Source organism: Furipterus horrens, unplaced genomic scaffold (genome assembly GCF_987537825.1).
Source record: "Furipterus horrens unplaced genomic scaffold, mFurHor1.1.pri manual_scaffold_9, whole genome shotgun sequence".
Taxonomy (NCBI): Eukaryota; Metazoa; Chordata; class Mammalia; order Chiroptera; family Furipteridae; genus Furipterus; species Furipterus horrens.
In genome coordinates, this window is record NW_028327179.1 from 68,378,341 (window position 1) to 68,392,940 (window position 14,600).

Consider the following 14,600-nt stretch of genomic DNA (forward strand, 5'->3'; position numbering starts at 1 on the left):
TGACTGCAATGTATGAACTGCTGTGCAACAGCTGACACCACAATGCAGAGTTTTTCCCTAAAAGGATCTGTTGCGTGCTGATATCTCCCTGTGGGTGTACTGTTTGTGGTGTTAATTTGGTTGTATTTTGATGTCCCCTACCCTTGTGTTGATTTCAGGGCTTCTTGGGAGGGAGTTCAATTAAAGTCAATGTTAAGCATAGCCTGTGACCTGCCCTGAGATATGTGTTTGGAGCTATAGTTTGTGGCTACCTGCACTTGCCTGGGTATGCATGGGAGGGGAAAAGCAGTGTACCAAAGCTGGTTTCCATCAGCACTGAGTCTAGGGAAAGCAATAAAAAATCCCAGGGCTCCCTTAGATCTACCTTCTCCTTATTTGCCTTTTAGGTTTGATATCAGAAAGAAATTTAGTGGTAAAGTTCCCAGTTGCATGAGGTAGGCTTTCAGTGAGTCACCAGGTAAGGTCAAGTGGTGTTCACTAGGTTAATACAAATTCAAACTTGGTGCCAGGGCTGTGTCTAAGATCATCCAGCAACAGTCTCAGGGTACACCAACATCAACCGCCACCTGCTGGATGCTCATGTTTGTTTGTGTTGGGGTGGTGTCTCAAGTATTTGTCAGTGTGAGACTAGCAGAGTTCAGGCCCAAACAGACCAAGATTTTTTAAAGTATATTTTATTGATTGTATTGTTACAGTAGTCCCATTTTTCCCCCTTTGCTCCCCTCTGCCAAGTACCCCTCTTTCCTCCATCAATTCCACCACCCTTACTTCATGTCCATGGGTCATGCATATAAGTTCTTTGGCTTCACCCTTTCCTATATTATTCTTAACTTCCCCCTATTTTGTACCTACAAGTTATGCTTCTTAATCCCTGCACCATTTCCCAATTTCTTCACCTTTCCCCTCCCAGCTGATAACCTTCCAAATGATCACCATACCAATGATTCTGTTTCTATTCTGGTTTGCTTAGTTGGATTTTGTTTTTATTTTTTAGATTCAGTTGTTGATAGTTGTCAGTTTGTTGCCATTTTCATGTTAATAATTTTTCTCTTTTTCTTAAGTAAGTCCCTTTGACATTTCGTATAATAATAGCTTGGTGACGATGAACTCCTTTAGCTTTACCTTGTCTGGGCAGCACTTTATCTGCCCTTCCATTCTAAATGATAGCTTCGATGAATAGAGTAATCTTGGTTGTAAGTCCTTGCTTTTCATCACTGTGAATACTTCTTGCCAGCCCCTTCTTGCCTGTAAAGTTTCTTTTGAGAAATCAGCTGATAGTCTTATAGGCACTGCTGTGTAGGTAACTCTCTGCTTTTCTCTTGGTGTTTTTAAGATTCTCTCTTTATCTTTAACCTTTGGCATTTTAATTATGATGTGTCTTGGTGTGGTCCCTTATGGGTCTAGCTTGTTTGGGACTCTGTGCTTTCTGGACTTTTATGTCTATTTCATTCACCAAGTCTGGGGGATTTTCCCTCATTATTTTCTCACATAAGCTTTCAATTTTTTGCTCTTTTCTCTCTCCTTCTGGGACTCCTATGGTTGTGATTTTGGCAAGTTTAAAGTTGTCCCAGACATTCCTAAGCCTCTCCTCATTTTTTTCAATTCTTGTTTCTTCATTCTGTACTGGTTGACTGTTTATTTCTTCCTTATGTTCCAAATCATTGATTTGAACCCCAGTTTTCTTTCCTTCACCACTGGTTTCATGTGGATTTTTTTTTGTTGTTGTTGTTGCTTAATTTAGCATAGCCTTCACTTCTTCCCTTATGTGTTTGCCGTACTTAAGCATATCTGTCAAGCCTGTAAGCATCTTTATCACCAGTGTTTTGAACTCTATGTCTGTTAGGTTGGCTGTCTCCTCATCTATTAAGTTGGCTACAGACCAAGATTTATTTGTCTTAGGGGATGTCTCTGCACAGAAACAATGGTGCCAATCAAGCTTGTGAGAGAAAAATGGCTCCTCTCTTAGAGCCTCACAACTCAGTGTTTTCCAGAATCTTCCCTGACCTCCTAAAAGGTCTTCCAAAAAATTCTGCACTGTGGGACAAGGTTAGCCACAGCCCAATAACAGTTTTTTAGAGTGTAAACTCAGCAGCATGAGACCACTGGGAGTCAGGAGTGTAAAGCTAATGGTTCTCTTACAGGTGGATGAGGTGCTGCTCCTCTGGCATGCAGGTAGCAGGGATCTGTTTCTCTGGCACATGGGGCATCTGCCACTCTTTTTGGTGCTGGGGTGGATAGGGCACTCTGGCCCTGACCTGTAAAGGGGAACCGTTACTCTAGAGCTTAGGTTGCCTAACACTGCTGTTGATTTTGTTTAACAAACAATACTTTAGAACATAAATTTTTAGACAATCCATTTAAATTCTCTAAAATATAGAGATAGTTGAGACAAATAAGTGTATTCAAGTAATTGCATCAATGCATCAATGTTCCAATTCACTTTGTGTGTATAGATAGACGCACCCATAATAACGTGTACAAATTTTTTAAAAGTATTTTTTCTAAAAGAGAGCTCCTACATATACAAACTCGAAATAGAAATACATTAATAGGAAAGATGGTAGGTTTTGTTCTAACAGAGTAGCAGGCCGTCCAACTCTTTCACCAAAAAATAAAGACCTTACCCATATACCTCCTAATTCATTTTTAAAACTTGAAGTAGAAGCAAATCTCTCACTTTCCCACAATAAAACATAAGAATGTCACTGTGGACCTAAGAAAAAGACAGTCACAAGTTTGTTTTTCAGTAGACTCCTAGGGAGCTGAACACAAAATCCAATAAATAATTAGCTCTCATGTGACAGGCTTCTGAATTACTGTGATACATTAATTGGACAAAATTAGCATGAATTAAGGCAAATAAGTATAACATGTAATTTATTACTTACTAAGCATGGTGCTACAGTGGAAGCTTCGGATTTCCCTTAAGATTGCTTTAACAGCTATAATGCATTCCTTAATTTACTCTGTGGAAAATCAATTTTTTCTGAGTTCATTAAACACCAACATGTTACAGTGCAATTCTCTAGAGCACAGAGGCTCAATACATTATGCAAATCCATACCAGAGTGGTACCAATATGTAAATAGCAGTAATATTATTGTTAGCATACTATTAGTAAGTCTGACCAGAGTGAGCATATCTAGAGCTTCTTGAATCTGTTGACTTTGTGTGTGTTGAGCAGTTGCATGCTGTTCTTTGTGACTATAGTGCTAATATTTCTTTCAAGATATGTCAAAACTTTTGTAAATGGCTGGTAACAGTGTTATTTCTTTCTAAATTACATATCTTCTTGTTTATGCTAAAGAACTATTCAACAAGTGTTTATTAAGTATATAGCGTGGGCCTACTGCTGTAATATTTAAATTTTAATTGATTCTGTATGCTTCATATACCTCATTTGAGTCAGATAAATAATCTAAGCTATTTAAGCCACAATTACCTGGAAGTATATCTGAATTTCTCATTTCAGTTGGCTTTAGTGTATCTAGGTTGCATTAATAACAAAAAAATTCAACACATTATTTGACTAAAAATAACTGTAAAAAGCAGTGTGTTCACGAAAAATGTACTAAAGCAACTTGGTTGGCTCTAAATATTGATATAAAGGGTGTTCATAAAAAATGAATATCCACAATATCAGGTTTTAAAAGGATTGGTGATTTGGGTCCCTCAATTATATTTGCAGTTCTATAATCTTTCTGACTTTTTTTTTCCAAAGAATAAAAGTTTACTTTTAATTTTGAATTAATTTTTACTCTTTTTTTCTATTGGTAATTTTTAGAATTAAAAAATCAACTAAATCTCCATGTTCATTAATAAGATGCTATGAACCAAATTGTGTCCTCCTAATACTCATATTTAAATACCATGTTGATGGTATTTAAAGGAGGAGAGATGGGAGATAATTAGGTTTAAAGGATATTATATGGGTGGGCAATTGTGATACCATTAGTGCTTGCTCACTTTCTCTCCATCATATCAAGACACAGTGAGAAGATGGCTATCCACAAACCAGGAAGAGTTCTCACCAGAAGCCAATCATGCTGGCATCCTGATTTCAGACTTTGAACCTTCAAAATAGTTATACATTTCTGTTGTTGAAGCCACCCAGTCTATAGTAATTTTTATGGCAACCTGATTAAAACATAGAGTAACAGAACAATCTAAAAAGATTCAATTTAGTAGATTACATAAATAAATTATGTTAAAGTAACATAATTATGCTAATTTGGTATTTTGTTTGGCTGGTTGGAAAATACTATACATATATGTAGAAAATCTTCATGAAAGATATAAATCTAAGAGTTGTCTGTGACTGACTTTGGTTTCTGTAATGAACTTGCATTGTTATTATGAGAGCTAAATATTACTTCAATAAAAATGGAAATCTGTTAGACCATATACAATTTTTTTCCCATGGAATATATTTCTTACTTCCTTTCTCCTCTGGTCACTTGGTTTCAGCCACATTGTTCTTGTTCTTTCCTAGCACACTCCAGAAAAGCTCACACCGTGAGGCCTTTGCACTTGCCATTATCTTAACCTAGAATTTTATGCCTTCAGACAGTCTTACCAACTCCCATACCTCCCCAGGTCAGCTCAATTAAATGTCACCACAATGGGGCTTATCCTTACCCCATAAATAACATTTCAAACACCTCCCATTCACTGCACTCCCATTTACTTAACCTGACTGACTCTTTCTCATAACAAAATGATACTTTTCTTCCTGACTATAACATACCATGCTGTATAAAATTTAATTTTATTTCATTTTTAACTTTATTTTTATTACAGATGTCCTCATCCCCCCCTTGCCCATCTCCCCTCCCTGCACTTACCCCCTCCCCTTTCCTCTGGCCATCACCACACTATTGTCTGTGTTCTTTGGCTACTCCCTTCATCTTCTTTCATCCAGTTTCCCCTACCTTTTCCCCTTGTCAGTCTGTTCCATGTATCCATGCCCCTGTTTCTATCTTGTTCAACAGTTTATTTTGTCCATTAGATTCCACATATAAGTGATGATCATCTGATATTTGCCTTCCACTGACTGGCTTATTTCACTTAGCATTATAGTTTCCAGGTCCATCCATGCTGTCACAAAAGATGAGTTCCTTCTTTTTTACAGCTCCATAGTATTCTCTCTCTCTCTCTCTTTCTCTTTTTCTCTCTCTTTCCTTCCCTCTCCCCCTTCCTCTCCCTGCTCCCTCCCTCCTCTCCCCTTTCTTCCTTTTCTTTCCTTCCTTCTTCCCTCCCTCCCTCCCTTCCTTTTCTGTCTTGGTTTTTTTTTTTTTTCTGTTCACACGAATGTAAATTCCAGCTCCTCTTCTACATGGCTCCATGGCTGTGTAACATCTCTGTGGCCATGCCTCAGCTATGAGGAGATGGCCCAGGGTGGCGGTGGGGGTGGGGAAGTGTGGGCAATGTTGTGGTTATATCTGCCAAGTGCTTCTATTCCAAGGACAATGAAAACAACTGGTTACCCTCACTCTTTGTGCACAAGCTGGATCCCTGGAAGGACACCCCTCTCCAATGTTGCTGTCCAAGGAGACCAGCAACCTTTATAAAAACCAGCTTCACAATGTGAAGCCCAAATATCTGGATGCTTACAACAGCCTGATGAAGGCTGTAATGCCCACACTACACCTGGATGAGGATTACCTGTGCTTGCTCCTGAGCAACTGGAATTCATGCTATGAAGAGGAGGACCAGGCAGTGCACCTGTGACAACTTTTAGATGCTACGCAGCTGTCATGGACTGCATAAACAACCTCAAAAACAAGGAGTACCTGGAGTTCCAAAAGGAGTGTAGCCAGATGTTGCTGTCCAGGAGAAACCAGATGTTCCTTGAGTTCAGCTTCTGAAATGAGCCGCAGGCCTGAGTGGGTTCCCATACGTATGAGCTGAAGAAATAGACGTGTAAGCCAGGAACCATGATCAATTGGGGAAACAACTGGGCTCAGGTCATCAAGTACCTGCAGGAGAAATAAGGAGGTGGTGGGTGGCTTCTTCTTACATATAGGAAAGCTCTAGGTTGTACATCAATTCTGGGCCTATAAATACCTGCAGTTTTGGGAAGACACTAGAAATGCTGCATGGAGGAAGAGATGTTGGGACAAAAATATCTAGTACACAGTCTTCCTAATGTAACATATGGAGTCTTGGATCACGATTCCTTAGAAAAATCTCACCTCTTCAATTATGTTACTGCTGCCTCCTTCATTTCCCACCTCCTTCATGGCAGCCACAGACAGAGCAACTCCCAGTCCTGCTGTCTTTGTCCTCAGATCTGGGAAGACTCTGGGGACTAGTGCTCAGCTCAGACAATGGGAAGCTGAAAGATGACAGGGTTCTGAGGTCTTTCAGCTCTGTCCAGACACATCCCACCTTCCCCATCCACTCCTTCCCCTGTGCTGGAAACAGTCTTTAATTTCTATGAATGAAAACAGCAGTGTTTTACTTCTTTCTCCTAAGATTCCTCATCTCAAGAACACTAGTCTCCAGTTATCACCATGAAAAACCACAGTTTACCTTTAGTTGCATAAAAGGTAGTGTGTCTAATGGTTAGATGTGGGGTGTGAAGGGAAGAGATGAAACCAGATAAGGCTCTCAGGAATTCTCTGTTCTCCTCTGGACCACCCACTTGCTGGACAGTCTGAACCAAGTTCCTCCTGCTGGGGAAAAGCCTAGAATTCCACAAGAAGTAGAGGAAAACCCTCAAGTTAGCAAAGTCAGCAAGAGGTCTAACTGACTTACCCAGAAAGGCTGGAAAAAGGGAGCTGAAAAGGATGTGGGGGCAGGAAACAGACTGGAATAAAAACCAGAATCAGGAACCCAGAAGGTAAAACTTAGAATTCAAAACTTGTGGTTTAACTGCAGATCTTGGAATACAGAATGGGTTAGGGTTAGGTTTAGGGTTCCTAATATAAGACAGTTGGAAAGAAGTTTCCCTCTTCATAATAAAGTTGTAAACTTGAATGTGTAGTCCTAGCCCTTTTGTGCTCTCCCTTTTCCTACCTGTAGGCAAAGATATGGGCCATCCTGCATCCCTTTTCTCCTGCTTCACATTTGATCAGTCCAATGCTCATTTTACTGGGCCACTGGGTATCTGGATTTGGGTCAGTAACTTTGGAGGCCTCTTCAATGACCCCCACACCTCATGAACATCTGGGTAGATTGGTTCTGCCTCCCTTTCAGGAAAACCTGTGCTGTAGTTGTAGATGGAAACAATCAAATGCTTACTATAACAACCAAAAAAAAAAAGAAGAAGAAAATGTAAATTACATAAGACCAAGGATATTTGTTTTATTCACTCATGTGTCTTAAATGTCTAGAACAGTATATGATAAATATTTGATAAATTATTTTTTTTCTGAATGAAAAAATATTCTGACTCTGGTTGTTTGTTTATGTGTGTGTGTGTATGTGTACATAGGAAAATATATTTAATTATTTAGTACCAAATCTGTAAAATGGAAAAATAATACTTAAAACTTATAGGGTTGATATGAAAATCAACTTACATAAGGTTTGCAAATTTGAAGCATAGAAGAATGTGAAAAGCATTTGATAAATGTCATTTTAGTTTATTTACCATCTAGTTGTCTACTGTTAGAGGCAAGCTCTTTAGTGTTGTACAGATTACAGTTTTTCACACATATATAATTTATGTTATATTTAGTTTTATTTTTTTCTGATTAATACCCTTTTATGGATATTTAAGGTATTCCAACTTTTGACTAATATAAATATTTACATTATTTTGTCACTGTTTCTTTTTCTTACCTTCTTTTACTTCATAACACGTAACAATCTTTAATTACATAATTATTAAAATGTAAATTTGCTTAATATGTTTTCATAATGCACTATAATTTCATTGATGGACTGTACCCATGTAATTTGGTAACCTTTTACACTTAGAGCCTGGCAGTGTGCTTGGAACATAATAGGTAATACTTATGAATTGAGATAAACATTAAAGATCTAAAAGTAAATTTAAAAACATAGGTGGTAAACTCCTTGGTATTGGTCTTGGCAACACTTTTTTTGGATTTAACACCAAAACCAATAATCAACAAGTAGAACTATGTCAAACTAAAAGCTTCTTATAACAAAGAAAACCATGAACAAAATGAGAAAGCAAACTATCAGATGACAGAAAGTATTTGCAAATCATATATCTAAGAGGTTTATATTCAAAATATATTAAAAATTTAAACAACTCAATAGCAAAAACTGTTGTTTCTAAAAACGGGTAGCTGATCTGAATACACATTGTTCCAAAGAAGACAGGCAGATGATCAAAAGGTACAGGAAAAGGTGCTCGACATCACTAATCATCACAGAAATTCAAGTCAACCATAATGACACATCACCACACACCAGTTGGAATGGCTATTATCAAAAAGATAAGAAATCGCGACATGGGTGCGAGTTGGAAGCTTAAAGCATAGTTGGTCTTCTACCTCTCGCCCACTTTTTGTTGGGGCTAAAGAATTTTTGCTGTTGCAGATCTCCTGACAGATTTTTCCCCCCTTGAATCATGAGGGATGAAATTGCAAGAACAGTTTTTTTTGTCACAAGATTGGTGAAAAAGCATGATAAACTGAGTAAACAACAAATAGAAAACTTTGCAGAATAGCTGATGACTATCTTGTTTGAGACATACAGAAATCACTGGCACTCTGATCGCCCTTCCAAGGGGCAAGACTTCAGGTGTATCAGGATAAACAATAATCAGAATAAAGATCTCATTCTACCAAGGGCTTGTGCTGAAAGTAATGTGGATTTTTCTCACCTGGGACTTCCAAAAGAGAGGACAATATGGGTAGATCCCTTTGAAGTTTGCTGTAGTGTGACGAGAAAGGTCACCCATTTACAGTTGCTTCTTTCAAAGGCAGATGGGAGCAGTGGGAGCTGTCGCAACAAATCCGGAATGCCATCAGTAGAGCCTCACTAGACTCCTCTTTCAACAAGTCCTCGGATGAAGAAAATTGTGACAAAGAACCTCAGATGATTCCTAAAGTCAGCAATCCAAAGAGAGTATTTGTAAAGTTGAAAACTTGAAATGTCCCTTTCAATATTGGTTCCAAATCCCCAGCAAAAAAGAATCTGATGGATGGCTGTCTGGGTTTCCTGGGAAACGCTTGTCATGCATTGTGTAAGAACCCCAAGGGTCATAGGCCTGCACCTCTCTGCCGGGTGGAGAGGTACCACTGGGTCAACAGAAACCGATAAAGCAGTGGCTGGGCACTCAGTACGCAGAGCTCAAAGGAGCCACTTTATTTTATCTAAACCCAAACTAGTCTAAAATGGAGAGGCCCATGAAACAAAAAATAATGACATCAGGGACCAGCGTGCATCGTGGTGAATCCTCTCACGTAAATTATGACTGTGTTCTTAGCTGTACTTTTAATTCTTACTTAATTTCATATAAAGTTTTATGTAATACTAATGAATATACCCAATAATAGACTGAAGATCCTAACCTGTGATAAGATTCAATGAATTATGAAAAGTAACAATTTAAATAAATGTATTGTGTTTTTAATATATTCCTCATTCAGTTTGTTGCAAGAAAATTTTAAAAGTTTGTGTTTCTTCAATATCTATTAAAAATAGATCATCATTTATGGAAAAGTGATTTTCATAATACAGTTTTTGGTTCTACTTTATTACCTGCCCTCACTTTTATTCATAAGGCCAGTGAGAGCTTGTTTGAAAATTACTCCTTAAGAAAAATAATTCTCTTTTTTAAAAATTTGTTTATTTCTAAACCTTATAATAGACTTAACCATTATGACTTATTTTATAAGAGTGATACAGTCATCCTCTTATATATACAAGTGCAAGAATATATATACAGACAATTTAAGTAAAAAACCATACTACAGAAACTACTTGTTAAAAAATTTAGATTTAACTTTATCTTAGCGAAATTAAGAAACCTAAAATGAAACAAAGAATTACTGAAGTATTTAAAAGCTTTTCTATCACAAAGTATTTTATTTCCTGTACTTCTTTTTTTTTTACTATCTTTATTTATTTATTTATTTACTTATTTTACATTTTTATTTCTTTCCCCCACTAAAAATTATTTTGTTTGTTTTTTCATTACAGTTGTCCCACTTTTTTCCCCCTTTTGCTTCCCTGCACCCTGCCCACCCCCTTATCCCACATTCAGTCTTTAAAGGAAAACATCAGGATGCTGGAGCAGTCTTTTAAACTTAATTTTTTTTATACAGTATTATTTGTTGCTATGTAAGTTGCAGAAATTAGCACTCTTCATTTTTCTCCTATCCCTATTTCCCATATCAGTTTTTAAGACTGAGGTATAATTGACAGATAACATTATATTATTTTCAGGTTATACAACCTAATTTAAATATATATGGACCCTGTGAAATGATCACGACAATAATTCCAGTTAATATCCACTACCATACATTGTTACAAACATTTTTTTTCTTGTGATGAGAACTTATAATGTTTACTCTCTTAGTAATTTTCAAATATGTAATGTGTTTACTGTCAAGGTTTAACATTTATGTTCTGTCCTAGAACAATTATTCCTGTAGTTTTATCTTAGTTTTATGTTTCAAATGATTCAATGTTCATCAATAAACTTTACTATATGTGAAATTTATTTTGATTCATCTTTGGTTAGCTGGATTTTATTGTTAAGCAGCTTTTCTTTTTTTAAAAATTAAACTTTTTGAGAGAATTGTAAATTCACATGCAATTAAGAAGACAAGAGATCCTGTGTATGCTTCGTGTAGTTTCCACCAATGGTAACATTTTATGAAATTATGTCACAACAAAATATTGACTTTGATGCAGTCAGGGTACAGAACATTTCCATCACCCACAAGCATCCTTCTTATTGCCCTTTTGTAGTCACACCCATTTCCCTCCCATTCCCATCTCTTCCTTAACCTCTTTGAGAACTACTAATCTGTTCCCCACTTCTATAATTTTGTCACCTCAGCATATATTAAATGGAATCATAGGTAGGTAACCTTTTGGCATTGGCTTTCTTCACTAAACATAGTTCTCTGGAGATTCACCCAGGTTGTTGCATGTATTAATTGTTTGTTGTTATGGTGTTTCATGGTATGGATATACCAAGATTTGTTTAATCATTTACCCATTGAATGATGACAACTAGGTTGTTTCTATGACAACTAGGTTGTTTCTAGTTTGAGCGATTATGAATAAACCTGCTATAACATTCATGTAAAAAAAAAAAGAAAAGAAAAAGCAAGGAAACACTTGAACACTGTTGCTGGAATTGTAGATTGCTACAGCCACCATGGAAAACAATATGGATGTTCCTCAAAAAATTCCACTTCTGAGCATTTATCCAAAATAAATAAAAATACTAATTCAAAATATTATAGGCACCTTCGTTCATTGCAACATTATTTACAATAGTCAACATATTGAAACAACCAAAATATCTATCAATAAATGAATGGATAAAGAAGATATGATGTACACACAGACACACACACTCACCGAAATATTATTCAGCCATAATAAGAAAGAATATATTGCCATTTGTGATAACATAGATGACCTTGAGGGCATTATGCCAAGTGAAATAATTCAGGTAGAGAAAGACAAATACACAATGATCTCCTTATATTTGGAATCTAAAAAATAAACAAACAAAGCCAATCTATAGGTACAGAAAACAGATTGGGGGTTGCCAGAAGTGGAAGTAGGAGAGTGGGCAAAATGGGTGAAGAAAGTTAACAGGTATAACTTTACAATGATAAATAAGTCATGAAGATGTAATGTATTATATGGTATCTATAATCAATACTATATTGTATATTTAAAAGTTTCTAAGAGACTAGATATTAAAAATTCTCATCACAAGAAAAAAATTTGTAACTATATATGGTGATGGATGTTAATTAGACTTCTTTTTTTTAAGTATATTTTATTGATTATATTGTTACAATAGTTCCAATTTTTTCCCCTTTGCTCCCCTCTGCCCAGCACCCCCCTCCCACAGCAATCCCGCCCCCATGTCCATGCCCATGGGTTGTACATACAAGCTCTCCCGCTTCACCCTTTCATATATTCTTCTTCTATTTCTTTTTTAACAGTAAAAAATAACAACCCCTCACTCTCAGACTTAAGACCCTTTATAATCTTATAAAGGACAATGGGCGAAGGTCTCAAGCTCCTCTAGCTGCTTCAAGCAGGACATGGTCGTCATCCTATCTACCTTTGGGTCCAGAAATCCTTAATAAGAGTGGGGGTGTGGAGGGGAGGGTGGCCTTCCCACCTGGGGAAGGATCATGCAGACTCCAGGTCAGTTGGCTGTCCCCAGACAACAGCGTGTTTGATTTAACAGGCTGGCATCTTTGTTTTATTCTGGGGGCAACATATTTGGCAACAGGGTCAAAAGATATTATTCAATCCATAACCACTAGATGACAAAAGGCAGGTATTAATTTTTCAATGTCCCACATTAGGGAAAAAAAGAGCTTCTTTGGAGGAAGGTGTGCCAGGCATGTATCACCTGTTCAAAACCCTTTTGCCCATTATACTTAGTTTGGGCTGAGGGAAATATTTTAGGTTTCCCTCCTCTCAGACCTCTGGGCTCTTTCTGTCCAAGCCATTAGGATGCAAAAGAGAAACCAGTTTTAAAGTGAAGCCCACAGACCTCCCCATACTTCACCAACCTAGCCACTTAGTTCAGCCAAACCATTGAGTCTCAGGAGGCAGCGATGCAGACAGGATTAAGTGAGGTCTATATGTACAAACAATCACTCAGGTAATGAGATCATAGGCTTATGTTCTATGAAAACAGAAAACACATATTAATTTATGTAATATAACCCACAAACAAGTCTCTAAATCTGTAGGACTGTCTTATCGGAAAGACATCCAGTTGCAAGGCATTTGACATTCTTCTTGCCTGTAACTTAAACATCTTTGATGATACCACAGACATAGCTTAACTTTCAAATGAAAACAAATTTTAAATGAAAAGAAACTTTAAAGATGGTTAAGTGTACTACTTTATAGTCTACCACTGAGCATTGTGATTTTGCTTGAATCACAATTTTTCTCCCTTAAGATTACCCTCCTTGTCATTAAAGGAACTTCATTAGGTCCATTTTTAATTTATCCTGTTTATTTGCATAAACACAACAAGAGCATATAATGATCACTTATGATCTTTAAGTCTGCTTTGCTGGAACTTACACAAGGAACATTTAGGGTGACCTTCAGTCTGCCCTTCGGAGCACAGAAGCTGAGCCCCATACCTGCCATTCAGCCTTGCCTGTGAACACCTGTCTTTTCCAAGTCCTTCAGGTTTTCCATTGTCCCTTATGGTCCCTTCTAGCCATCTTTTAGAAAAGCAACCTTCATTCCTTCCCTGGAAAGATTTCCATGGGCTACACATCCAACCTAGGTATCAGGCGGCTTTTCTCATGGCCTTTTAGTACCTTCTAAGGTCAACCTTAGTTCCTCGGGGCTTTTTGGTGACAACGAGAGCTCAAGCATGTCTCCTTTAGACATGACATTCTAGTCTAAGTCTTGGTAAAAAAAAAACTATTAACAACTGGTGTTATTAGTTTCATGTCAAGAATTTAAAGTCATTACTTACTTCTTCAGGATGCCAAATTCTGAAGGGATCAGGTAGGGAGAAAAATATACACTGTGAAGGAAAATCCTTGTCCTTCTAATATTCACTAATATTGCATATCCATTCTTTATATATATATATATTTCCCCACTAAAAATTTGTTTGTTTGTTTGTTTTTCTATTACTTTTGTTTCAGTTTTTTTTTTCCTATTGCTTCCACACACCCTGCTCACCCTTTCTCCCACAGTCGGTCCCCACCTAGTTGTCAATATCCATGGGTCATTTATACATGTTCTTTGACTTGACACTTCCCCTTCTTACCCCCTTCTCTCTCTCCCACCTTTTCCCTTGTCATTGTTAGTCTACACCTTGTTTACATAATTCTGGTTCTATTTTGCTTATTTGTTTGTGTTGTTCATTAGACTCCTGTAATAGGTGATAGCATAAGGTATTTTACTTTCTTTGCCTGGCTTATTTTGCTAAGCAAAATTCTCTGTAGTTCCATCCATGTAGTTGCAAATGGTAGAAGTTCCTTCTTTCTTTCTGCTGCATAGTACTCCATTGTCTAAATGTACCAAAGTTTTTTGATCCACTCATCTACAAATGGGCACTTAGGCTGTTTTCAGCACTTGTCTATTGTAAATAGTGCTGCTATGAACATAGGGGCGCATAGGTTCTTTTGGATTGATGTTTCAGGGTTCTTTGGATATAATTCTAGGAATAAAATTGTTAGTTCAAAACACAGCTCCACTTTTAATTTTTCGAGGAAATTCCATACTGTTTTCCATAATGGTTACACCAGTCTGCATTCTCACCAGCAGTGCACCAGGGATCCCTTTTCTCCACATCCTTGCCAGAACATGTTGTTTGTTCATTTGTTGATGATTGCTATTCTGACTGGTGTGAGGTGGTATCTCATTGTTGTTTTTACTTGTATATCTGTGATGGCTAGTTATTTTAAGCATTCTTTCATATGTCTATGGAC

At 37.2% G+C, this 14,600-nt stretch overlaps 2 pseudogenes; both read left to right on the top strand.

Moving 5' to 3' along the window:
• The first annotated feature begins 5,335 nt into the window (after positions 1-5,335).
• Positions 5,336-6,433, top strand: LOC150001887 (protein NipSnap homolog 1-like; annotated as a pseudogene).
• Positions 6,434-8,548: 2,115 nt separating this feature from the next.
• On the top strand, positions 8,549-9,243 carry LOC150001888 (protein BTG4 pseudogene; annotated as a pseudogene).
• The last annotated feature ends 5,357 nt before the right edge of the window (positions 9,244-14,600 follow it).